The sequence below is a fragment of the Cyprinus carpio genome, unplaced genomic scaffold (genome assembly GCF_018340385.1).
Source record: "Cyprinus carpio isolate SPL01 unplaced genomic scaffold, ASM1834038v1 S000006716, whole genome shotgun sequence".
Classification (NCBI taxonomy): domain Eukaryota; kingdom Metazoa; phylum Chordata; class Actinopteri; order Cypriniformes; family Cyprinidae; genus Cyprinus; species Cyprinus carpio.
Window position 1 is genome coordinate 8,546 of NW_024879322.1, and position 24,247 is coordinate 32,792.

Below are 24,247 nucleotides of genomic sequence, written 5' to 3' on the forward strand. Positions count from 1 at the left end.
CAGTCTGTCCAGCTAGAAGGTTGCTAAAAAAAACTGACCAGGGGCCGAGGCATATCCACAAACCTCATAGAAAACAACCAAAACAATTCAAGGTTTTTATTTAGCACAGTGGCTAGATTAACAAATAATCAGACGCCACGCCGATCTAAAAAACGATTTCCCTCACAGTTAAAAAGTTTTAAGGCCTGTAGTCGTGAAGTCACTGTAATCTTGGGTTTGTGCGGACCAACGGGGATAATGGTGGAGCGTTTGAAGCAGGAAGGCACTTCACACAACTCCAGAGATCTGTTGAAGATCTGTAAAAAGATGGGGGCCAGTTGGTCAGCACAGGTTTTCAGACAGGCAGGTGTAACGCCATCTGGGCATGGTGCTTTTTCTTCTTTTGTTCTTCCTACAGACCTGGTGCACATCATCTTCACAAATTTGAAGAGCAGGAGGTGTGGAGAGGGGGGATTGCAGGAGGTGTTAACGGTGTGTAGAGAGATGGTTCAGAATGGGAGGTGTGGGGGTTTCAAATCTACAATAAAACTCATTCAGGTCGATTAGCAAGTCGTTGATTAGACCCTCAGTGCAGGGGGATGGTGTCTTGTAGTTAGTGATGGCTCTCATTCCTCTCCACACTGAAGTTGAGTCGTTGGAAGTAAACTGGTATACTTTTTTGGCATAGTCTTTATAGTTCGTCCAGATCTGGTGGTAGCAGCTTCAAAAACACTCCAATCGGTGAGGTCAAAACAAGCTTGTACAATCCTGCTCTGTTTCGCTGATCCATCTCTTCACAATCCTACTACAGGTTTCGCAGATTTAAGTTTACTGCTTGTAGGTTGGTATAAGATGAACCAGACAGTGATCAGACAGCCCCAAAGCTGCTCGTGGAAGAAGAGGTGCTACTATGCATCCTTTATATGTGTGGTAACAGTGATCCAATATATTACTGTCTCTGGTGGGACATGTAACATTGCGTCTGTATTTTGGCAGTTCACGGGAGAGATTGGCTTTTAGTAAAGTCCCCAAGAATGATAAAAACGGGAGTCCGGGTGTTGTTGTTCTGTCTCTGTGATCTGATCAGCGAATTTCTGTAAAGCCAGGCTTACGTGCACTTGTGGAGGAATGTAAAAACAGTCACCAGAACAAAAAAAAAGTAAAACTCCCACGGTGAATAGAACGGCTTGCAGTTGACAAAGAGCACTTCTAGATCTGAGCAGCACATCTTCTTTAACACAGTTACATCTGTACACCACCATTCATTGATGTAAAAGCATGTCCCGCTGCCGCGCGAATTCCCTGTTGATTCTGCGTTGCGATCTGCTCTAAACAGCTGAAAGTCTGGCAGATGGAGCGCGCTGCGATCTGCTCTAAACAGCTGAAAGTCTGGCAGATGGAGCGCGCTATTATTGTATGTTTTGATCTTTGTTTTATGATGTTAAGTATGTTTTATGATTAAGCAAAATCCTTGAAAAGATCTTGTGTTGTGTTTCTGCGAAAAATGTTCATCAGTTCTTCCCTGGTGAAACTGATCGTGTTTGTTAAACACAAAACAGGAAAGGAAAAATGAACAAAAACAGTACAAACACTGGAGAGCCAAGCACTGAAGCAGCCGTGTGCGGCGCCATCGAGAGCTAACGTAGTTTCGGGGGGATTTAAGATGGTTTAGATCCTACCTGTCCTACCTGTCCTACCTGAGTCATCTCAATTATCACCAGTAAAATATGGATTGCCACCAAGGATCTGTCCTAGGTCCTCTTTATTTTCAATATACATGTTGCCCCTTGGTAAAATTATTAGAAAATGCCGGGATTAGTTTCCCACTGTTATGCTGATGATACTCAAACTATACAGGTTCCTTCACAAAAAATTAGCATATTGTTAAAAATTTCATTATTTTCCATAATGTAATGATCAAAAATTAAACTTTCATATATTTTAGATTCATTGCCACACCAACTGAAATATTTCAGGTCTTTTATTGTTTTAATACTGATGATTTTGGCATACCGCTCATGAAAACCCAAAATTCCTTATCTCAAAAAATTAGCATATTTTCATCCGACCAATAAAAGAAAGTGTTTTTAATAAAAAAAAAAAAGTCAACCTTTAAATAATTATGTTCCGTTATGCACTCAATACTTGGTCGGGAATCCTTTTGCAGAAATGTCTGCTTCAATGCGGCGTGGCATGGAGGCAATCAGCCTGTGGCACTGCTGAGGTGTTATGGAGGCCCAGGATGCTTCGATAGCTTAAGCTCATCCAGAGTGTTGGGTCTTGCGTCTCTCAACTTTCTCTTCACAATATCCACAGATTCTCTGGGGGGTTCAGGTCAGGAGAGTTGGCAGGCCAATTGAGCACAGTAATACCATGGTCAGTAAACCATTTACCAGTGGTTTTGGCACTGTGAGCAGGTGCCAGGTCGTGCTGAAAAAATAAATCTTCATCTCCATAAAGCTTTTCAGCAGATGGAAGCATGAAGTGCTCCAAAATCTCCTGATAGCTAGCTGCATTGACCCTGTCCTTGATCAAACACAGTGGACCAAACACCAGCAGCTGACATGGCACCCCAGACCATCACTGACTGTGGGTACTTGACACTGGACTTCAGGCATTTTTGGCATTTCCTTCTCCCCAGTCTTCCTCCAGACTCTGGCACCCTTGATTTCCGAATGACATGCAAAAATTTGCTTTCATCCGAAAAAAAAAAAAAAAAGTACTTTGGACCACTGAGCAACAGTCCAGTGCTGCTTCTCTGAAGCCCAGGTCAGGCACTTCTGCCACTGTTTCTGGTTCAAAAGCACACGCCTGTGCACGGTGGCTCTGGATGTTTCTACTCCAGACTTAGTCCACTGCTTCCGCAGGTCCCCCAAGGTCTTGAATCGGTCCTTCTCCACAATCTTCCTCAGGGTCCGGTCACCTCTTCTCGTTGTGCAGCCGTTTTTTGCCACAATGTTTCTTTCTGTGTCTTACCCTCTCGCTTTTGAGGGTGGCAATGATGGCCTTCTGGACAGCAGTCAGGTCGGCAGTCTTACCCATGATTGCGGTTTGAGTAATGAACCAGGCTGGGATTTTTAAAAGCCTCAGGAATCTTTTGCAGGTGTTTAGAGTTAATAAGTTGATTCAGATGATTAGGTTAATAGCTCTTTTAGAGGAACCTTTTCATGATATGCTATTTTTTTGAGATAGGAATTTTAGGTTTTCATGAGCTGTATGCCAAAATCATCAGTATCAAAAACAATAAAAGACCTGAAATATTTCAGTTGGTGTGCAATGAATCTAAAATATATGAAAGTTTAATTTTTATCATTACATTATGGAAAATAACGAACTTTTTCACAATATGCTAATTTTTTGAGAAGGACCTGTACATCTCAACGAGACCAGATGAAACTTCTTAATTATCTAAGCTAACAGAGTGTGTTAAAAATATAAAAGATTGTATGGCCAATAATTTTCCTTGGTCATACAGATATTACTTATTGGACCAAAAAAACAGTACACAGAATCTCGTAGATTACAATTTGCAACTAGACGGATGTACTGTTACTTCCTCTACTGTCAAAAATCTGGGTGATATATTCGACAGCAACTTGTCTTTTGAAAACCATATTGCCCTTGTTGCAAAAACAGCATTCTTCCATCTTAGAAACGCTGCCAAGCTACGAAACATGTTCCCTGTTTCTGATGCAGAAAAGCTAGTTCATGGATTCATGACCTCTAGACTGGACTATTGTAATGCACTGCTAGCTGGTTGTCCTGCATCCTCAATAAAACAAGCTACAGGTAGTCCAAAATGCAGCGGCTAGAGTCCTTACCAGGTCAAGAAAATATGATCATATTACCCCAATACTACAGTCTCTGCACTGGCAACATTATACTTACTTATAATGCCCTTAATGGTTTAGCTCCTGCGTACCTAACTAGTCTTCTACCACGCTACAATCCATCACGTTCCCTAAGGTCACAAAATGCTGGACGTTTGGTAGTACCTAGGATAGCAAAGTCCACTAAAAGGAGGTAGAGCTTTTTCGCATTTGCCTCCCAAACTCTGGAAAAGACTTCCTGATAATGTTCGGGGTTCAGACACACTCTCTCTGTTTAAATCTAGATTAAAAACACATGCATCTCATAATCTTGTACTGCAGTTATATCTGATCAAATGCGCATTATTATTCTTTAGCTTGGGTTAAACTAATTAATTTTACTTGGCTGGAACAGCAGCTACACTAATTATGTAATTTACACAAGCTCCAGTCTGGATCCAGAACACCTGAGAAGAGATGATGTCAACCCCTCAGAGGACCTCAGATGATGCTAACCCTGAAATGACATACAGAACTACCACATTTTGCTATAAGTTTGATTGCATCATATCGTAATTGCTGTTATGTCTGTTTGATTACGTCTTTTATTGATTTTTCTGAACATTTCTGCCGTATGCACATAAACTGACAGTCACCACTGATAAGCTACTACTAAATATTGTAGAAACGTAATTATTTTTTAAAGTTGCTTTGCAACGATTTGTATCATAAAAAGCGCTATACAAATATACTTGAATTGAATTGTAGCTCTTGGATCAGTCCAAACCATCAGTGACTCTAACAGTGATGTTATATCAGCACTGCTGCTCGACCGGGACCAGAACTACCTGCTGTATATAAACCCATATGAACAGGAGGAAAACACACCACAACTCATTAGGAAATACAGCTTCATCTCTTACATTAACTGAATGTGATTTGAGTTTTTAATACCAATACTGTAAACGTGTTCTGACACACATCAAAAACAGGAGTTGTGTGAGGAGCATGTTGATGTGAACGCGTGTATCAGACGTCCATCACTGCAGTCAGTGTTCAATCCTCAGATCAAGTTCCTCTCATCTCTGATATCAGAATGTCACATATTGCTAAACGGCAGCAGATCAGTCACTGCTTTTGACCAAATTCATTATGAGGTAATTAAGAAGCTGTCTGATGAAAGGGGAACTGACAGATGTCTGATGGTTCCACTGACAAGTCTGTCATGAGGATGAAGGATGGTGATGCTTTCAGCAGAAAGATAAACTACAGACACTATAAACACACAGCACTGCATGGACACGGTTTGAGCTGAAATCATTAAGTGCTAAAATAGCATTACAATACTACAAAATATCAAAGTCTCATTTATTTGTACAAAAAGCAGCACAAACACACTTTTAATATGTACAGGATAAAGTGCTAAAACAACAGATGCAGTGCTGAAGATGAAGACAGTGGATGATGCTGATGCTTCGTGTGATTCTCTACAACTGAGCCGAGTAAACTTGAGCTAAATGACTTCATTCATCAGCTGATTTGGCTGATTCTTCAGAAACTCGTTTTTGCACATTTCCACATTTTTACAGCCATCAACACTGCACTGATTCATTGTTCCAGTCTAAATTATCGCAGAGAGAAAAATGAGGCACTCAAGAAAAAGAAGACAGAATGGCAAATGGAGTGAGAATAAAGAGGCCTGTACTGGTGAGAGTCTGCTGGAGGCAGTAATCTTTCTCTGCTGAGCTCATTTCTGCATGGAGGCGGTGAGATTGTAGAAGCTGATATACAGTATTAAAGGGAATTCATGTCCATTGTGCATTGCACCCTGTGGTTATATGGCTGACCCGAGGCCGCTGCACTCCTCTTTCTAGCCACCGGGGCCATTCATTCAACCGAGAGATGGAGCGCACACCCGGGCCTTCAACGGCTGCAGTTACATGTGTCAAAAACACTGGAACAGAAATCAATTCTGCCCTAATGGGAGTCCAATCTCAGCCCACTCTAGCAGCGGCTGCTGGGTGAACACACTTCAGCTCCGAGCGCAGCGGGACCGGCTCTCAATGCAGCTCTCCAGAAGCATGTCAAAGAGCCAGAAGAAAGGTAATTTTATTGAGTGGACTCTTTCATGTGCTGGCAGAGATGTTTGGGAGCGGCAGGAGGTCAGTCTGTTCAGCAGTACTGATGTGTTCCTCCCTCGAATGCAGCCTCACGCTGTAAACCCAGCCCTGAACAGAAGAACTTCAACATCAGATGTCTGATTCCACACAGCTAATGTTTTTAAAGCAAACTACTTGAAAGCAACAAGGGACGACGTGGAAGTCTGTTGTCTAGACAAAACAAAGATGTGCTGAGGCAACTTTATCAAACACTTCAAGACCTCCAGACAAATCTGTGCTGCGATTCGATCCGCTGTGTTTGCAGTCGTGGTCCTGCTGCACTGTTATGTTAAAGTTAGCCTTTTCATGGCTCATCTGTAATATCTAGAGCCTCGGACAAAAGCAGAGCAGGGTCCGTGTGTCTTTTTCTGTGATGGAGAAATGTTACCAGTACACTGGACTTAGAGATGAACGGCAAGGCTCTCCTGATCAATATGGCCTCTGTCTGGATCAGCATTATCTGCAGCAGTGAACACAGCAGGAGGAGCATCACTGGGAATGAAGTATTCTGTCCGCACTGGTAAAACCCACGTCACACAGTACTGGGAAGTTTTTTAGGGTTTCAGGGGCTCACAGTCTCACATGCTCTGACTCACCTAAGGAAAAAAAATACTACTTTGTAAATGTAAAGTATAAACGCAAGAGTGTCTTCAAATATTCTATGTTTTAACTTATCATCAATGAATCAGTGGGGATAAGAATCATTTGGTGTTTCAAAATTTGATTTGATTCTTGGGGTCATGATCCAACATATGTCATGTACAGTATCCTCATTCAGACCGGTTCTGGTTTCACTGGTATTGGTCGGGAGCAGCGGGACATTCCCAGTGGGAGCGAGGGAGACCTTCTCCATATTAGACGCTGTTTTTAAATTACAGCACATGCGACACTGCAAAAAGCAAATACTCCAAAAGTGTGAAGTGGCGCAGCTGATGATGAAGGTGTGCTGTACCATGATGTGAAGTGATAAACAGCACAAGTCTTTTGATATATTCATGTGATGTGACTCAGAACTGTGTTATTCAGTCATGTGATATGAGAACAGTAAAGGTTCTGTAGTGATTCTGGCTGAAATCAGCCATGACCATGTGAACTGGAAAATGGCTAATACATAACTACAAGCTTATCAATCCAGCACCATGGTATTTTAACTTGCAGTTATTAACACTGTACAGATAGCCTATGGTACATTAATTATATTAAATATTGGATATTTTACTTTTATCAATATGATACCTCTTCATTCACTGCTACAAACTGATGGCCCCCATATAAGTACGATTTAAACCATGCTAATGCACTTCCATTAATGCCAACAAAGTGTTCTAGTCTATGCAAAAGAATGTTGTGGTCAATAGTGTCGAATGCAGCACTAAGATCCAACAGCACTAATAGGGAGATACAACCACGATCAGATGATAAGAGCAGGTCATTTGTAATTCTAAGGAGAGCAGTCTCAGTACTATGATACGGTCTAAATCCTGACTGGAAACCCTCACAGATACCATTTTTCTCTAAGAAGGAATATAATTTTGAGGATACTCCCTTTTCTAGTATCTTGGACAGAAAAGGGAGATTCAAGATCGGTCTGTAATTAAATAGTTCTTTGGGGTCAAGTTGAGTTTTTTTGATGAGAGGCTTAATAAAAGCCAGTTATGAATGAATTAATAATAGTCAAAAGAGGATCTATGACTTCTGGAAGCACCTCTTTTAGGAGCTTATATGGAATAGGGTCTAACATACATGTTGTTGGTTTAGATGATTTAACAAGTTTATACAATTCTTCCTCTCCTATAGTAGAAAATGAGTGGAACTGTTCCTCAGGGGATCTATAGTGCACTGTCTGATGCGATACTGTAGCTGACGGCTGCATGGTTACAGTTTTATCTCTAATAGTATCGATCTTGGGTCTAGGGTCTCTTGTTTGGTCTCATACTTGCCAAGATGGAGTTGGTTTTCATGTTGGCATGTCTTTTATGATTGTGTGATTTTACTTTTGGGCATTGTCGTCTTTTTCTTTTTGATTCTGTGCTGTTAATATTTTCCATGGTGGCGCACTGGTGTCATGTAGACTCAGTGTTGACCTATGATCGCCAAGTTTTGCTCAACATCAAAAACTGTATGGGATCTCATCCATTTTGTCCTGCTCTGTATTCTCGCTTTCAATCCTCGTTCAACCAACCCGTGTTAAAGTGCGCTCACCTGTTACCTTGCTGCGTTCCTCTTGTAAGGAAAAAAAGAGAGGAAATCGTGGTGGTGTTCGAGTGAGAATCAGACGGTCAATTGCCTCCTCCATACAGTCAGCGGAGTTTCCCTTCGCGACGCTCATGGGATTATAGATTTACATTTACATTACATTTAATCATTTAGCAGACGCTTTTATCCAAAGCGACTTACAAATGAGAACAGTAGAAACAATCAGATCAACAAGAGAACAACAACGGTATACAAGTGCTATGACAAGTCTCAGTTATGCCCCTTTCACACTGCACGTCGGACCCGGCAAATTGCCGGAACATTGCCGGGTCGACTTCTGTGTGAAAGCAAACACGTCCCGGGATTGATTCCGGGATTGAACCCGGGTCGGGGACCTAGTAACATTGCCGGGTTCAGTCCCGGAACGAGCGCTGTGTGAACAAAAGCCAGAGCTAATGCCGTGTCGTAGTGATGACGCGCATTATCGCGCGACTCTTTTAGTGGGTGTTTTGAAGGCAGATCAACGTTCGCGATGAAACAAATATGTGCAAACTGTAACGAAGCAGAGATCAGTTAGTTCCTCACTTTCAGCGATGACGCTGAGATCGTTCACCAGCTTAAGTGAAAGTTAACGTGCCTAGCGTTTTCGACTCGTACATTACACGTCACACCCTGATATCACGTGTCTTCACGGGACCTTTACGGGTTGTGTGTGAACACACGCACATATACCGGGTAATCACTGGCAGTGTGAAAGTGCAAAATCTAGCGACCCGGGTACAAATGCCGGGATACATTACCCGTGTATTTGCCGGAATCGCAGTGTGAAAGGGGCTTTAGTCTATTGAATGTGTGTTTTCCGGAATCGCTTTTTTTGTTTTTTTTAAAGAATATGATAGACAAGAAAAAGAAAAAGTAAGTACTAGTATTAGTTGGTTAAGTGCAGGCGAAAAAGATGAGTCTTTAGATGTTTTTTGAAAATGAGTAAAGACTCAGCTGTTCGAATCGGGAGGTCATTCCACCAGCTGGGCGCAGTCCAGGAAAAAAGTCCGTGAGAGTGATTTTGAACCTCTTTGGGATGGCACCACAAGGCGTCGTTCACTTGCAGAGCGCAAACTTCTGGAGGGCGCATAAGATTGAAGTGATTTTGTTAGGTATGTTGGCGCCGTGTTAGTGGTCGTCTTGTAGGCAAGCATCAGTACCTTGAATTTAATGCGAGTGACTACTGGTAGCCAGTGTAACCTGATGAGGAGAGGAGTAACATGAGCTGTTTTTGGCTCATTGAAGACAACCCTCGCTGCTGCATTCTGGATCAGTTGTAGAGGCTTGATAGTACATGCAGGAAGGCCCGCCAGGAGAGCATTACAATAGTCCAGTCTGGAGAGAACAAGAGCTTGGACAAGAAGTTGGGTGGCTTGCTCTGACAGGAATTGGTCTAATCTTCCTAATGTTGTATAAGGCAAATCTGCAGGACCGGGTCGTTGTAGCAATATGGTCGGTGAAGCTTAACTGATCATCCATCACAACTCCTAGGTTTCTGGCTGTCCTGGAAGTAGTTATGGTTGACGAACCCAGCTGTACAGAGAAGTTGTGATGAAACGATGGGTTAGCTGGAACCACCAGCAGTTCAGTCTTAGTAAGGTTAAGCTGAAGCTGATGGTCATTCATCCAGCTAGAAATGTCACTCAGACAGGCTGAAATGCGAGCAACTACCGTCGGGTCATCTGGTTGGAATGAGAAGGTAGAGTTGAGTGTCATCAGCGCAGCAGTGATAGGAAAAGCCATGCTTCTGAATGACAGATCCTAATGACGTCATGTAGATGGAGAAGAGAAGCGGTCCAAGTACTGAGCCTTGAGGAACCCCAGTAGCAAGTTGTTGTGACTTAGAAACTTCACCCCTCCAAGACACCATGAAGGATCTATCAGAAAGGTAGGAGTTAAGCCACTGGAGTGCAGTTCCAGAGATGCCCATCTTTCTGAGGGTGGACAGGAGAATCTGGTGATTAACGGTGTCAAAAGCAGCAGACAGGTCCAGCAAAATGATTATTGAGGATTTTGAAGCTGCTCTTGCCAGTCGCAGGGCTTCAGTAACCGAGAGCAGGGCAGTCTCAGTTGAGTGGCCACTTTTGAAGCCAGATTGGTTGCTGTCCAGGAGGTGGTTCTGTACAAGAAACATAGAGAGCTGGTTGAACACAGCTTGTTCAAGTGTCTTTGCAATGAATGGAAGAAGGGATACCGGTCTGTAGTTTTCTAGAAGTGCTGGATTTAGAGATGGTTTCTTCAGCAGTGGGCTTACGAGAGCCTGCTTAAATGCTTAGGGAAATGTTCAAGAGTGAAGAGAGGAGTTGATAATGTGAGTAAGTGAAGGTATAACTGAAGAAGAAATCACTCGAAGGAGGTGAGTGGGGATCTGATCAAGTGGGCAAGTAGTAGGATGACTGGACAGGATAAGTTTGGAAACGTCCATCTCTGAGAGTGGAGAGAAGGAGGAGAGAGAGTGTGCATTAGTCGTTGTGAAGTTATCCTCAGTCTGCGGTGTGGAGAATTGGTCGCTGATTGTTCTTGTCTTATTTGCGAAGAAAACTGCAAAGTCGTCAGCTGTAAGAGTCGATGGTGGAGGAGGTGGTGGCGGATAAAGAAGAGAAGAGAAGGTTTTGAAGAGTGTCCGAGCGTCACACCAGTTGTTAATTTTGTCATGGTAGTATGATGTTTTAGCAGTGAAGACGTTTGCAGAGAAGGAAGCGAGGAGAGACTGATACACAATGAGGTCGGTAAAGTTTCTTGATTTATGCCATTTCCTCTCTGCAGCCCTGAGTTTAGAGCGATGTTCACGGAGAACATCAGACAGCCAGGGGGCAGATGGGGTGGAGCGTACCGGTCTAGACGATAGTGGGCAAAAGTTGTCCAAGAAAGAGGTTAGAGTGGAGCAAAAAGTGTCCGTAGCGCTGTTCGTGTCCAGAGCTGAAAACTGTGAGAGTGAAGGAAGTGAGGATGAAACCACAGAGGATAGGCGAGATGGAGAGAGTGAGTGTAGGTTCCGTCGAAAGGTGACTTGCGTTGGAGCATGTGCCGCTTCAGGAGTAAGTGCTAGGTTAGCAGTAATGAGGAAGTGGTCTGAGGTGTGCAGTGGAGCAACTAAAGAGTTGTCCACTGAGCAACAGCACGTGTAGATGATGTCCAGTTGGTTGCCTGATTTGTGAGTCGCTTTAGTAGACACTCGCTTGAGATCAAATGAGGCGAGCAGAGTGTTAAAGTCAGCAGCCTGGGGTTTATCTAGGTGGATGTTGAAGTCACCAAGCAGTACCAGAGGAGTACCATCTTCATGTACTCCTCTGGTACTGCTTATGTTTTTCATCTGCCTATTTTCCCGGACTTCTCTCGCTCGTCAATCTGCTCTGCCCCTCCTCGATCACGGATTCGCAACAGAGGAATAAACTTTTCAAATCTTTGCCAAATAGATTTTGTTCAAATGGATCTGCCCTCGTTACCTAAATATCATCTGAATATGGCTCTAGTAAATGCTAGGTCTGTGTGCAACAAAACTTTTATTTTAAACGTCTTTTCTACCAGTCATGATTTGGATATTTTATTTTTGACAGAGACTTGGGCCAGTGCTGGTGAATCGACAGTCTTCGAGGAACTCTGTCCGCCTACCTATAGTTTTATTAGTACCCCAAGGTCTGCTGGCAAGGGCGGTGGGGTTGCTATGGTTTTTAAACAGACACTTAACGTACGGAGAGTTTACGTTAAGGCTTATTCGTCATTTGAGGTTCAGTGTGCCGTGCTAGAATGTACTCCTTCCACTTTATTCTGTGCCTTGATTTATAGGCCACCTAACGTGAACAGTGCTTTTATTAGCTTTTATTATTTATTATTTTTCTGAATTTATAACTTTTATTTTGCCTTTGTATGATCGTATGTTAATTATAGGTGAATTTAATGTACATTTATGCTGCCCAGGTCGACCCTTTGTTGCTGAATTTTGTAATGTCTTGGATTCCTTTGATCTAAGTCAACACATAAATCAAGCAATACATGTCCTTGGTCATACTCTCGACCTTATATTGTTATATGCGACATGTATTGATAATGTTAATATTGAAAATGCTACCTTCTCTGATCACAAGCCAATTGTTTTTAATGTCCCTGTTGAAAGCTCTGCTGTGTTAACCACACCTATTGGCTACTGCTCCCGTTTTATAAACTCACTTACTGCTTCTCAGTTTAGTGAATGTTATCTAGCTAATGCTGTTGAATCATCTATCTTAAATGCTGCCGAGTCTTCCTCTGGGCCCGATGACTTGATTACTTTATTTTATACATTTTGTTCTAACATTTTAGATGCCATTGCACCCTTCAAACTGAAACAACCAAAGCAAAAATCTTATTATAGGCTTGATGATAATACTTGTTCTCTCAGACAGGCCTGTCGTAAAGCGGGGCGGAAATGGAAGCATGATCGTTTAACTGTCTCCTTTGAGATTTTTAAAGACTGTTCAAGTTTCAGCATGCTGCAAAATTAGCTAGATCAAGGTATTTTTCTGATTTAATTGCCACACATCTTCATAGGCCTAAGATTTTATTTACCACTATTAATTCAATAATTAATCTGATTTGCCAATTTCATGGGGAACCCTCGGCTGAACTTTGTGAGAAATTTTTAAGTTCAAGATTTAATTTGTGTCACTTTAGAGTTTTTATTTTTTTGCAGACACACCAGTACATACATACAGAGAATCGAAATTGCGTTACTCTCAGTCTCCGGTGCATACAGATAACATTAACATTAAAGCCTAAAAAAAAAAATAACTAGATCAAATATAAAATGTATTTGTACAATTATACAATAAGGGATTTATAAAAAAAAAAGACATATAAAAGACATATAATAAAAATACAAGTTAAAAATAAAGTTAAATAAAGCAGCGCAAGGTAAATGACAGATATAGTGCAAATCAATGAAGTGAACAACAGTGCAGTTAAAAGATTTTTAGTGCAAAAAAAATCACTTATTAAAAATATCTTAAGTCTGATTAAAGTGACAAGTGACAAGTGACCAAGAGCAGTTATTTAACTGACTGATGAGGTAGTTCCATGCCGAATGAGGTAGTGAGCGGTGAGTGAGCAGACCAATGCTGCACAAGTGACTCGTGCATGTCATCATATAATTAGTGTGTGGTGGGGGGGGGGGGGGGGGGGGGGGTTCATAGTTCAGTGGTGCCTGGGGAAGAAGAGGGGAGGGGGGGCAGGTTCGGGAGGGAGTTCAGCTTCCTGACAGCCTGGTGGATGAAGCTGTCCTTCAGTCTGCTGGTCCTGGCCTGGAGACTCCGCAGTCTCCTCCCTGATGGCAGCAGACTGAAGAAGCTGTGTGACGGGTGAGTGGGATCACCTGTGATGCAGAGGGCTTTGCGGGTGAGACGTGTTCCATAAATGTCCTGGAGGGAGGGTAGAGAGACACCAATGATCTTCTCAGCTGCTCTCACTATGCGTTGTAGAGTCTTTCGGCAGGACGCGTTGCAGGCGCCATACCACACAGTGATGCAGCTCGTCAGGATGCTCTCGATGGTGCCGCTGTAGAATGTGTACATGATGGGGGGGGTGGGGCTCTGGCTCTCCTCAGTTTGCGGAGGAAGTAGAGACGCTGCTGTGATTTTCTTGGCCAGTGCTGCGGTGTTGTCGGTCCAGGAGAGGTCCTCTGTGATGTGCACACCCAGGAACTTGGTGCTGCTCACTCTCTCTACAGTCGCACCGTTGATGGTCAGAGGAACATGCTGAGTGTGCGCTCTCCTGAAGTCAACAACAATCTCCTTCGTCTTCTCCACGTTCAGAGAGAGATTGTTGTCACTGCACCACCCGGCCAGGCGGCTCACCTCGCTCCTGTAGTTTGTCTCATCTCTGTTGCTAATGAGACCCACCACAGTCGTGTCATCCGCAAACTTAATGAAGAGGTTGGAGCTGTGTGACGGTGTGCAGTCATGGGTCAGCAGAGTGAAGAGGAGGGGGCTCAGCACACATCCTTGGGGGGCCCCAGTGTTCAGTGTGATGGTGCTGGATGTGTTGCTGCCGACCCGTACTGCCTGAGGTCTTCCAGTCAGAAAGTCCAACAGCCAGTTGCACAGCGAAGTGTTGAGCCCCAGCTGACTCAGTTTGTGAATGAGCTGTTGAGGGATGATTGTGTTGAATGCTGAACTGAAGTCTATGAACAGCATTCTGACATAAGAGTCCTTTTTTTCCAGATGGGTGAGTGCTGAGTGGACGGCAGTGGAGATGGCATCATCGGTCGACCGGTTGGACCGATATGCAAACTGGAATGGGTCCAGGGAGGGGGGGAGGGCAGACTTGATGTGGTGCATGACTAGCCGTTCAAAGCACTTCATGAGGATGGGGGTAAGTGCAACAGGACGGTAGTCATTGAAGCAGGATGGAGATGGCTTCTTCGGGACTGGGATGATAGTGGTAGTTTTAAAGCATGTGGGAATAACAGCCTGACTCAGTGAGATGTTAAAAATGTCTGTGAAGACATCAGTGAGTTCTGCTGCACAGTCTTTCAGTACACGCCCAGGGATGTTGTCAGGACCCGGAGCTTTGCGGGCATTGATCCTGCTGAAGGATCTCCTCACACTGTCAGGGGTCAGAGTCATCACCTGGTCGCCGGGAGGAGGTGGAGTCTTCTGTGCAGTGGTGCTGTTTTGTTGCTCAAAGCGAGCGAAGAAGGTGTTCAGCTCGTTCAGCAGAGAGATGTTGTTGTCACAGGTCCGTGGTGGGGGCTTGTAGTCCGTAATGGTCTGTATCCCCTGCCACAGGCTCCTAGTGTCTCTACTGTTACTGAATTGGTGAGCTATCCTCCTGGAGTGCTGTCTCTTAGCCTCTCTGATGCCGCGGGACAGGTTGGCCCTGGCTGTTCTCAGGCCCACCTCATCTCCAGCTCTGAAGGCAGCATTCCGTGTCTTCAGGAGTCTGTAGACCTCCGCCCGTCATCCATGGCTTCTGGTTGGCCCGGACAGTGATGGTTTTTGTGATCGTTACATCATCAATACACTTATTGATGTAGGCAGTAACAGTCTCTGAGTACTCCTGGAGGTCAGTGGTGTTATTGCATGTGGCAGCCTGTTTAAACATGTCCCAGTCAGTTGTGTTGAAGCAGTCCTGAAGAATCTCTGATGATCCTTCTGGCCAAACTTTAATCTGTTTGTAAACTGGTTTGGCGACTTTAATGAGTGGTCTGTATGCAGGCATTAGCATAACAGTGATGTGATCTGAGGCTCCGAGGTGGGGGAGGGGGAGGGCTTTGTAAGCTCCTCTCTGTGTGGTGTAAACAAAGTCCAAAATGTTATTACCTCATGTTGGAAAGTTGATGTGCTGGTGTATTTTTGGAAACACACTCTTAAGGTCAGCATGGTTGAAATCCCCAGCTATGATGAGAAAAGCATCCGGGTGTGCTGTCTGCTGCTCACTGATGTGTTGGTACAGTTCATTAAGTGCGTCGTTTTAACATTTTTTTCTGACAAAGTGATAGCTATCTGTTCTTCCTTCACTTTCCTTTACTTTCCCAGATCTGACTTTGAATTTGTTGGCTACTCTGGTATGCTTTTATAGTTTTCAACATGTTTCTTTAAAGGATCTGGGTGATCTGGTCAACCAAATGAAAATAACTTCCACCTCACTTGATGTCCTTCCCTCAGAGATTATAAAAGCATATTTCTCTGAAATTGGCCCCAGTATCCAAGTGTTGATAAATTCATCTTTGGATGCTGGGTTAGTGCCAAATTGTTTTAAGCATGCTGTTGTTCAACATTTGCTTAAGAAACAGGGTTTGGATTAGGGTTCTTTAAATAACTATCGCCCTGTCTCTAAGCTGTCTTTCTTGTCAAAGTTGTTAGAGAAAGTTGTGCAATCACAGTTGATCTTGTTTTTAAATTCAGCAAATTTATTGGAACCTTTCCAATCTGGGTTCACTGGTTATCATAGCCCAGAGTCTGCTTTGTTAAAGGTATCTAATGATATTTTACATGCAGTTGATGCTGGTAAAAATGCTGTTTTAATGCTACTAGATCGTACAGCTGCATTTGATACAGTTGATCATGATGTACTTCTTTGGCGTTTAGAGCATTTGATTGGTATCAAGGATACCGCCTTACAGTGGTTCACTTCATATCTCAGAGACAGGTCCTTTTCTGTATCATTGGGCAAATTTTTCTCTTCTTCAGCTCCTATTATTAGTGGTGTCCCTTAGGGTTCCATTTTGGGCCCACTCCTTTTTAACTTATATATGCGTCCATTAGGGAATATTATTAGAGGGCACAATGTTTCATTTGATCTATACGCTGATGATACCCAGTTGTATATTCCATTGAAAGCTGATGATTCCATTCAACAGTTGTTGGACTGTCTTGATGATGTCAAGAAATGGTTAAAAAATAACTTTCTCCAAATTAATGAAGCCAAAACTGAAATTATTGTTTTTGGTCCCCCGAAATTGAGAAATGGGCTTATTAAGGAACTTGGCAATCATTTCCCCTCAGTTTCTTCTCAGGTCAGGAACCTAGGTGCATCTTAGACTCTGAATTATGCTTAACCAAGCAAATAAATTTGGTTGTTAAAAATAGTTTTTATCAACTACGGATTATTTCTAAACTTAAATCATTCTTGTCGTTTCAAGATTTGGAGAAGGTCATTCATGCTTTTATCACATCGCGTTTAGATTATTGCAACTCCTTGTATTTGGGCCTTCCTCAGTCAACCATTTCTCACCTCCAGATGGTTCAAAATGCAGCTGCAAGGATGTTAACCAGAGCAAAGAAATTTGACCATGTCACCCCGATCTTAGCATCGCTCCATTGGCTCCCAGTCCATTTCAGGATTCAGTTTAAAGTTCTTTTGTTTGTTTTTAAAGCTCTTAATGATCTAGCCCCCTCTTATTTAAAAGATCTTATTATCCCACATTCATCTAGTAGATCCTTAAGGTCTGCTGATCAGTATCTTTTATATGTCCCTCGATCACGTTTAAAAACCAAGGGCGACAGAGCTTTTTCAGTTGCTGCCCCTCGCTTATGGAATCAGTTGCCACTGGATATTCGCCTTGCACCTTCTATTATCATTTTTAAAAAGAGGCTGAAAACATATCTTTTCTCCCAGGCATTTTAATCTCATCTTAGTACTGTGTTTTTTTTATATTGTCTTCCATGTTGTTTTATTCTTATTTTATTTTTATTTATTATTATTGTTTTTTTAATACTCTGTTCAGCACTTTGGTCAGCTACACTGTGTTTAAATGTGCTATATAAATAAAATTTACTTACTTACTTACTTGGAAGTAAAGTAGTTCATAAAGTCATTAGATGTATGATCGTATGTTAATTATAGGTGAATTTAATGTACATTTATGCTGCCCAGGTCGACCCTTTGTTGCTGAATTTTGTAATGTCTTGGATTCCTTTGATCTAAGTCAACACATAAATCAAGCAATACATGTCCTTGGTCATACTCTCGACCTTATATTGTTATATGCGACATGTATTGATAATGTTAATATTGAAAATGCTTCCTTCTCTGATCACAAGCCAATTGTTTTTAATGTCCCTGCTGAAAGCTCTGCTGTGTTAACTACGCCTATTGGCTACTACTCCCGTTTTATAAACTCACTTACTGCTTCTCAGTTTAGTGAATGTTATCTAGCTAATGCTGTTGAATCATCTATCTTAAATGTTGCAGAGTCTTCCTCTGGGCCCGATGACTTGATTACTTTATTTTATACATTTTGTTCTAACATTTTAGATGCCATTGCTTCAAACTGAAACAACCAAAGCAAAAATCTTATTATAGGCTTGATGATAATACTTGTTCTCTCAGACAGGCCTGTCGTAAAGCGGGGCGGAAATGGAAGTATGATCGTTTAACTGTGTCCTTTGAGATTTTTAAAGACTGTCTGTTCAAGTTTCAGCATGCTGCAAAATTAGCTAGATCAAGGTATTTTTCTGATTTAATTGCCACACATCTTCATAGGCCTAAGATTTTATTTACCACTATTAATTCAATAATTAATCTGAGTGGCCAATTTCATGGGGAACCCTCGGCTGAACTTTGTGAGAAATTTAAAAAAAAAAATTCTGACAAAGTGATAGCTATCTGTTCTTCCTTCACTTTCCTTTACTTTCCCAGATCTGACTTTGAATTTGTTGGCTACTCCGGTATGCTTTTATAGTTTTCAACATGTTTCTTTAAAGGATCTGGAAAAGCTAGCCGCTTTTCCACTGTCGGGCCATTGCGAGCCAGGGCTTAAAATGGGCCGGGCGGGGCTAATAGCCTCGGGCCAGTAGCACGAGGCCAAAATAGCGCTGTGTTTCCACAGTAAGGCCAGAAGCTCCACTGCGTTTCACTAAAACCTGCCCTTTACACGCCTCTCAGGAACAACGTCACGCAATCCATTCATTTCACCAACAAAGAGAAGTTATCAGAAAACCAATGAGAAATAAATCAATGGAACATGCGTGATCACAAAACGAACACGATAACAGCGGTCTTTTGTTTGCATGCTTTGTTTAATATTTAAATTCAAAAGCATCGATGTTTTACTATAAGTGATACATTGAGCATAATGAATTAATCGCCTTTTATGGTGATTATAATCCACATCGGATAGGATCGAGTTATTTCAACAACTCGCTGCTGACTAAGAGTGAGTTTTGAGCTCAACTTATTTTAAAAAGTGTTTAATGCTGGTGTTATAGCTGTTAGCTTTATGAAATGATCTGCGGTGCTGACGCTCTCCAGATGCTGAAAAACTCAGCCTTTGTTCATAACCACTCCTCTAGCCCCAGCTGGCCCGCTTTGGCCCAAGGTTTTCGTCGGGACAAAAAACCCGGGCCTTTGGCCCCGAGGAAGCCCCAACGAGGCACGATCAAGCCCCGGAAGTGACAGTGGAAATGTGACTGGCCCTGGCACGCACTAGCACACCCGCTTTTGGCCCGACAGTGGAAACGCGGCTATTACTGCTGTGCTGTTGGGAAATGTCGATACTTGTTGATGCTTTATTTTTTCGTTAATTTAGCCACTGTATTGAATAAATACCTGGGGTTATGTTTGTTTTCTTCTAAAAGAGATGAAAAGTAATCAGATCTAGCAGTTTTTAATGCTTTTCTGTAGGATAGGTTACTTTCCCGCCAAGCAATATGAAATACCTCTAGTTTTGTTTTCCTCCAGCTGCGCTCCATTTTCCGGGCTGCTCTCTTTAGGTTGCGAGTGTGCTCATTATACCACGGTGTCAGACTGTTTTCCTTAACCTTCCTTAAGCGTAAAGGAGCAACTGTATTTAAAATGCTAGAAAAGAGAGAGTCCATTAGTTTCTTTTACATTATCAAGTTGTTTATAGTTTTAGATATAAAAAGTTTGCACAAAACTAAATAATGATCTGAGATATCATCACTTGACTGCATAATTTCAACACCATCAACATTACATTTATGCATTTGGCAGACGCTTTTATCCAAAGCAACTTACAGTGCATTCAGGATATATTTTTTTTTTACCATGTGTGTTCCCTGGGAATCAAACCCACAATTTTTTGCGCTGCTAACGCAATGCTCTACCACTGCCACAGGAACAATAACATCAATTCCATGTGACAGTATTAAATCTAGAGTATGGTTTTGACAATGAGTAGGTCCTGAGACGTGTTGTCTAACCCCAATAGAGTTTAGAATGTCTATAAAACATTGTTATAAATTGAAGCAACACCTCCCCCTTTACCTTTTGGACGCGGCTCATGTTTATAACAGTAATCTTGGGGGGTAGACTCATTTAAAATAATGTAATCATCAGGTTTTAGCCTGGTTTCTGTCAAACAGAGCACATCTAGGTTATGATCTGTGATCATATCATTTACAAAAAGTGCTTTCGTAGAAAGGGACCTGATATTCAATAAACCAAGCTTTATCATTTGTTTATCCGTATTGCATCTGTTTTTTTATTTGTTGAACCTCAATTAAATTGTTACCCTTAAATTGGTTTGGACATTTTTTTTGTATTTTCTAGTTCAGGGAACAGACACAGTCTCTATAGTGTGATATCTAGGGGAAAGAGTCTCTATGTGCTGAGAATTAACTGACTCATGTGACGTGAGGCGGCTAGCAGACGGCTGGTTTAGCCAATCTGTCTGCTTCCTGACCTGGGACCCAGTTAATCAAGTACAAACTCTAAGACTATGTGCCATATTTCTAGACAGAAGAGCAGCACCACCCTAGGAGGGATGAAGACCATCTCTTTTCAACAGGTTTATACAAGTTTTATTATCTTTTTTTTTTTTTTTTTTTTACAAATTCCATTTTTTTTTTTATTACTTATTATTAGTAATAAAATTGTGGTTTTACTCATTGTGACCATCTTACTAATACCAGTCAGTTAAACTCTGGATTCTGTAAGAACTATAGTAAATGTCATTAGCCCAAAGCACAATATAACAGAATAGCTTTAACAGCTTCTTTCTCTTTAAATGCTAAGTTCTAATTCATTTTAATTGAAGTAAAATGTTAATTCAATAAGAGTCTGATTAAGATAAACATCAGTGTCTTATATAAAACAGGTGTTTACTATTTACAGATATTAAAGTTCTTAAAGGGATAGTTCACCCAAAAATGAAAATAATCAATATTTACTCACCATCATGTCATTCCAAACCTGTATGAAATTATTTATTTTGCGGAAAATAAAAGATCATTTGAGAAAATCAAGGGTAACCAAAATGGTTTTGTAACATTCTACAAAATATCTTCCTTTGTGTTCCACAGAAGAAAGTCAGTCATATGGGTTTGGAATGACATGAAGGTGAACATCAGAGTGAGACACGGGGGTGGAGATAGAGTTAGAGATTGTGATCTTTTATTTCCTCATAATAATGTTAAAACTACAGCAATGACTGCCTCTTAGATGACAGACTGTGGCTGTTCAAGTTATATCACGTCTCTATCATGTGCTTTTCATGCGTGGTGACGTATTTAATAAAACAACTCAAGTGAGCTAGCATCCCTCATAACAGTATGAATATAAGCATCTATTGGAATAATAGGTATAACTGTAAACTGTGACAATCCTAACTCACAGACCTAAATCTAGATTATTATAGTGCTCCACACATACTTCACTGTGACTTTACAGTGCTTACGCAGTAGAGAAGTCTGTTTCACATCAGCAGCAGCTTGTTTGTTCAGTGCTGATGTTAACGAGTGAGTGTTCACACTGAAGCTCTGAACAGCAGCACACATTCATGTAAACGCTCTTCACATTAACACATTTCAGAAACTGTATAACTGATCATTATATTGTAATAAAAGGCAGACGTCAGCTGTGAGAGCAGCAGCGGAGGAGGAAAACATATGCATGAGTGTGTTGATCACACTCTGCCACTCTGTCATTGTGATCGATTGAATATACAGCTATACTTTCAATATCTCACCTCTTATCTCGCTAAGAACCTGTCACTCATGAAACATCACGTCTGTCTGCGGATCCTTCATGATTGGCTACAAGTGCGGTGGGCGATGTCAGCTTCAGCACCAGCCACTCTGCAGTGTTTGTGTGTGTTTAGTAAAGTCATAATGACTGGCTGGATGCAGTACATGCACACTTGTGTTTTGATTGTTAACCAATAATCCTTTACAATTTACATGTTTGAAAACCACCAAACTGACCCCAAACTAGCCCAAATTTTGTCCACCCGCACAATCAAATTCAAAACTGCTCAATCTGGCAACACTGTAATCACTGTGTGTGCCGTCTTCTCGTGGATTGCATCCAGGAGTGTCTTTATATTAGACCACATCAAATCAAACGATTATCTGACAACAAAAATAATTATCAACAATTTTTTATTGTCAATGTTTATAATGTCAACTTATCATTTCAGTCCTAATTGCAATCATTAATGGTAATTTATGTAAATTAAATGTATACTGTATGTAGAAATTCACATTAGCATACAGTAGATTAATAAATGCTGTAAGAGTATGCTAACAAACGGAACTTCTGGTTGTTTTCTCAGTTTTTCCCTGTCTTTAGTTTGACTGAAGTCCCGGAGCCAGTCAACATATTCTACAGATAGAAACAGATCCGGTGAAGCATCGTGCGGATCAATGGTGTTTAGAGCATATCTCTGTGGGACAGCAAACTGAGCTCAGCCTAACACACGCATTACTGAGAGCTGATGACCGCTCATCCTCCTGAATCACTCCTCAGGACCAACACATCTCTCCAGACACACAAACAGCTGAAATGCAGTTGACATGTCTTTAAACCATAAATAATCAATTTGTGTATCCATGATTTATTAAAAGCAGCACTTATTAAAACATGACCAGTTAGGCTCAGTCCATTCATTATTGAACCATCTCCTTCATAAACATGAATGTGTTGGTAATCCCATATGTTATGTCAAACTGCACACCATAAATAATGTAATTAAATGTAATAAACAGGCCTGTTCCTGTCGGCCCGCGGCTCTGTGCTAACAGCTGCTGCTCCAGAGCTCCATTCTCTAGAACACATAACGCTCTGATTAGTTCTCCACACATTCATCCTGAGAGACTCAACGGCACAGGCACAATATGCAAATCACCTGCCCATTTGCATAAGGTGATTTTTCCAACAGTAAGACCAAACAATCATCGCCCACACGTGTGACTCTGACTCGTCACCTGATTCCAGCTTTACCTCACTCAAGTACAGGCTGGAAACAAGGTCACATGCTGCGCCTCATTCACTTCACACAGCACACAGAATAGATGGACAGTGAGGAGCCATCATCAGCTCGATGAAGAGTGCATCAGTGCTTGAATACATCAGTTACTGTGTGCGTTTACCCCGGTGATGCTCAGGTCTTTCAGGTAGTCTGTGGGCTGGGCCTGCTACACACATCCCACCACAACCACCTTCTTATTCTGCTCCTGCACTTTCCTGAAACAAAACACACACAGACAACATCACTCTGGCATATTAGTTTCACACTACAAACACAGTCACTACCAACACCTGTAAATAGCATTTTTTTTTTTTTATAAAATTAAATAAATTAAATTAATTATTTATAAATGTTATAAATAGTTTGTAAATAATGCATTTAAACATTACATAAAGGCTTCAAATATTGTTCAATTATGCAAACTGCATTAGAAAGATCAAATAAAAAGTTACTAATAAATTAAACGCAGGAGTTTCACAGCACGACTTACAATAATGCACAGATGTATTCTGACACATCAGATTTCTGGATCAACCCGGGACTTTCGACAACACTAGTGACTATAATGACAGATTAACAATCAGCCGGGTCAATCAATCATCTGATATATCAATGATCTGTTAATTAATGGCATTGGCTGTCCATTAGTGTTAGTTCAGATATGCTCATAATTCTGAGTGAAATGTCTGAAAGTAATATCTCTCCAATCTAATCTTTTCTCTTCATTAGCGTCACTTATCTTCTGGTGTTTTGATTATTTTTATTGGCCTTATGAAGTCCGTTCTCCTCAATCAAGCAGCATTTGTGATTGTCTTTTCCTCTGATCTACTGGAATACCATGAACTACAGATGCAGATACAGATGAAATGTGTGTTGGGGTGTGTGTGTGTGTGTGTGTGTGTGTGTCTGTGTGAGAGAGAGAGAGAGAGAGAGAGAGAGAGAGAGAGAGAGAGAGTGTGTGTGTGTGTGTGTGTGTGTGTGTGTGTGTGTGTGTGTGTGTGTGTGTGTGTGTGTGTGTGTGTGTGTGTGTGTGTGTGAAAGAGGGACACAGCTCATTCTCTGTGTGTGTTTGGCTGACTGAGTTCAGGCACCTCTGGTGTCCGCAGAGAAAGCACAGACTGCGTGTCATCGGCTGTGATTGATGATCTGGACTGAACAGGAGAAGAGCCTGCGGGATGTTCACAGAGAGACGATCTACAGCCCAGCCTGTCCCAATAATCACATTCATGCAGAACAAGTACCAAAACATATCTTAGGAAAACACTTCCCTCAAAATTATGCAGAGCTAATGACACTTATGGTCTCAAAAGATGCTTAATTCATGCAAAATAGCTATAGTGTCTCACACACACACACACACACACACACACACACAC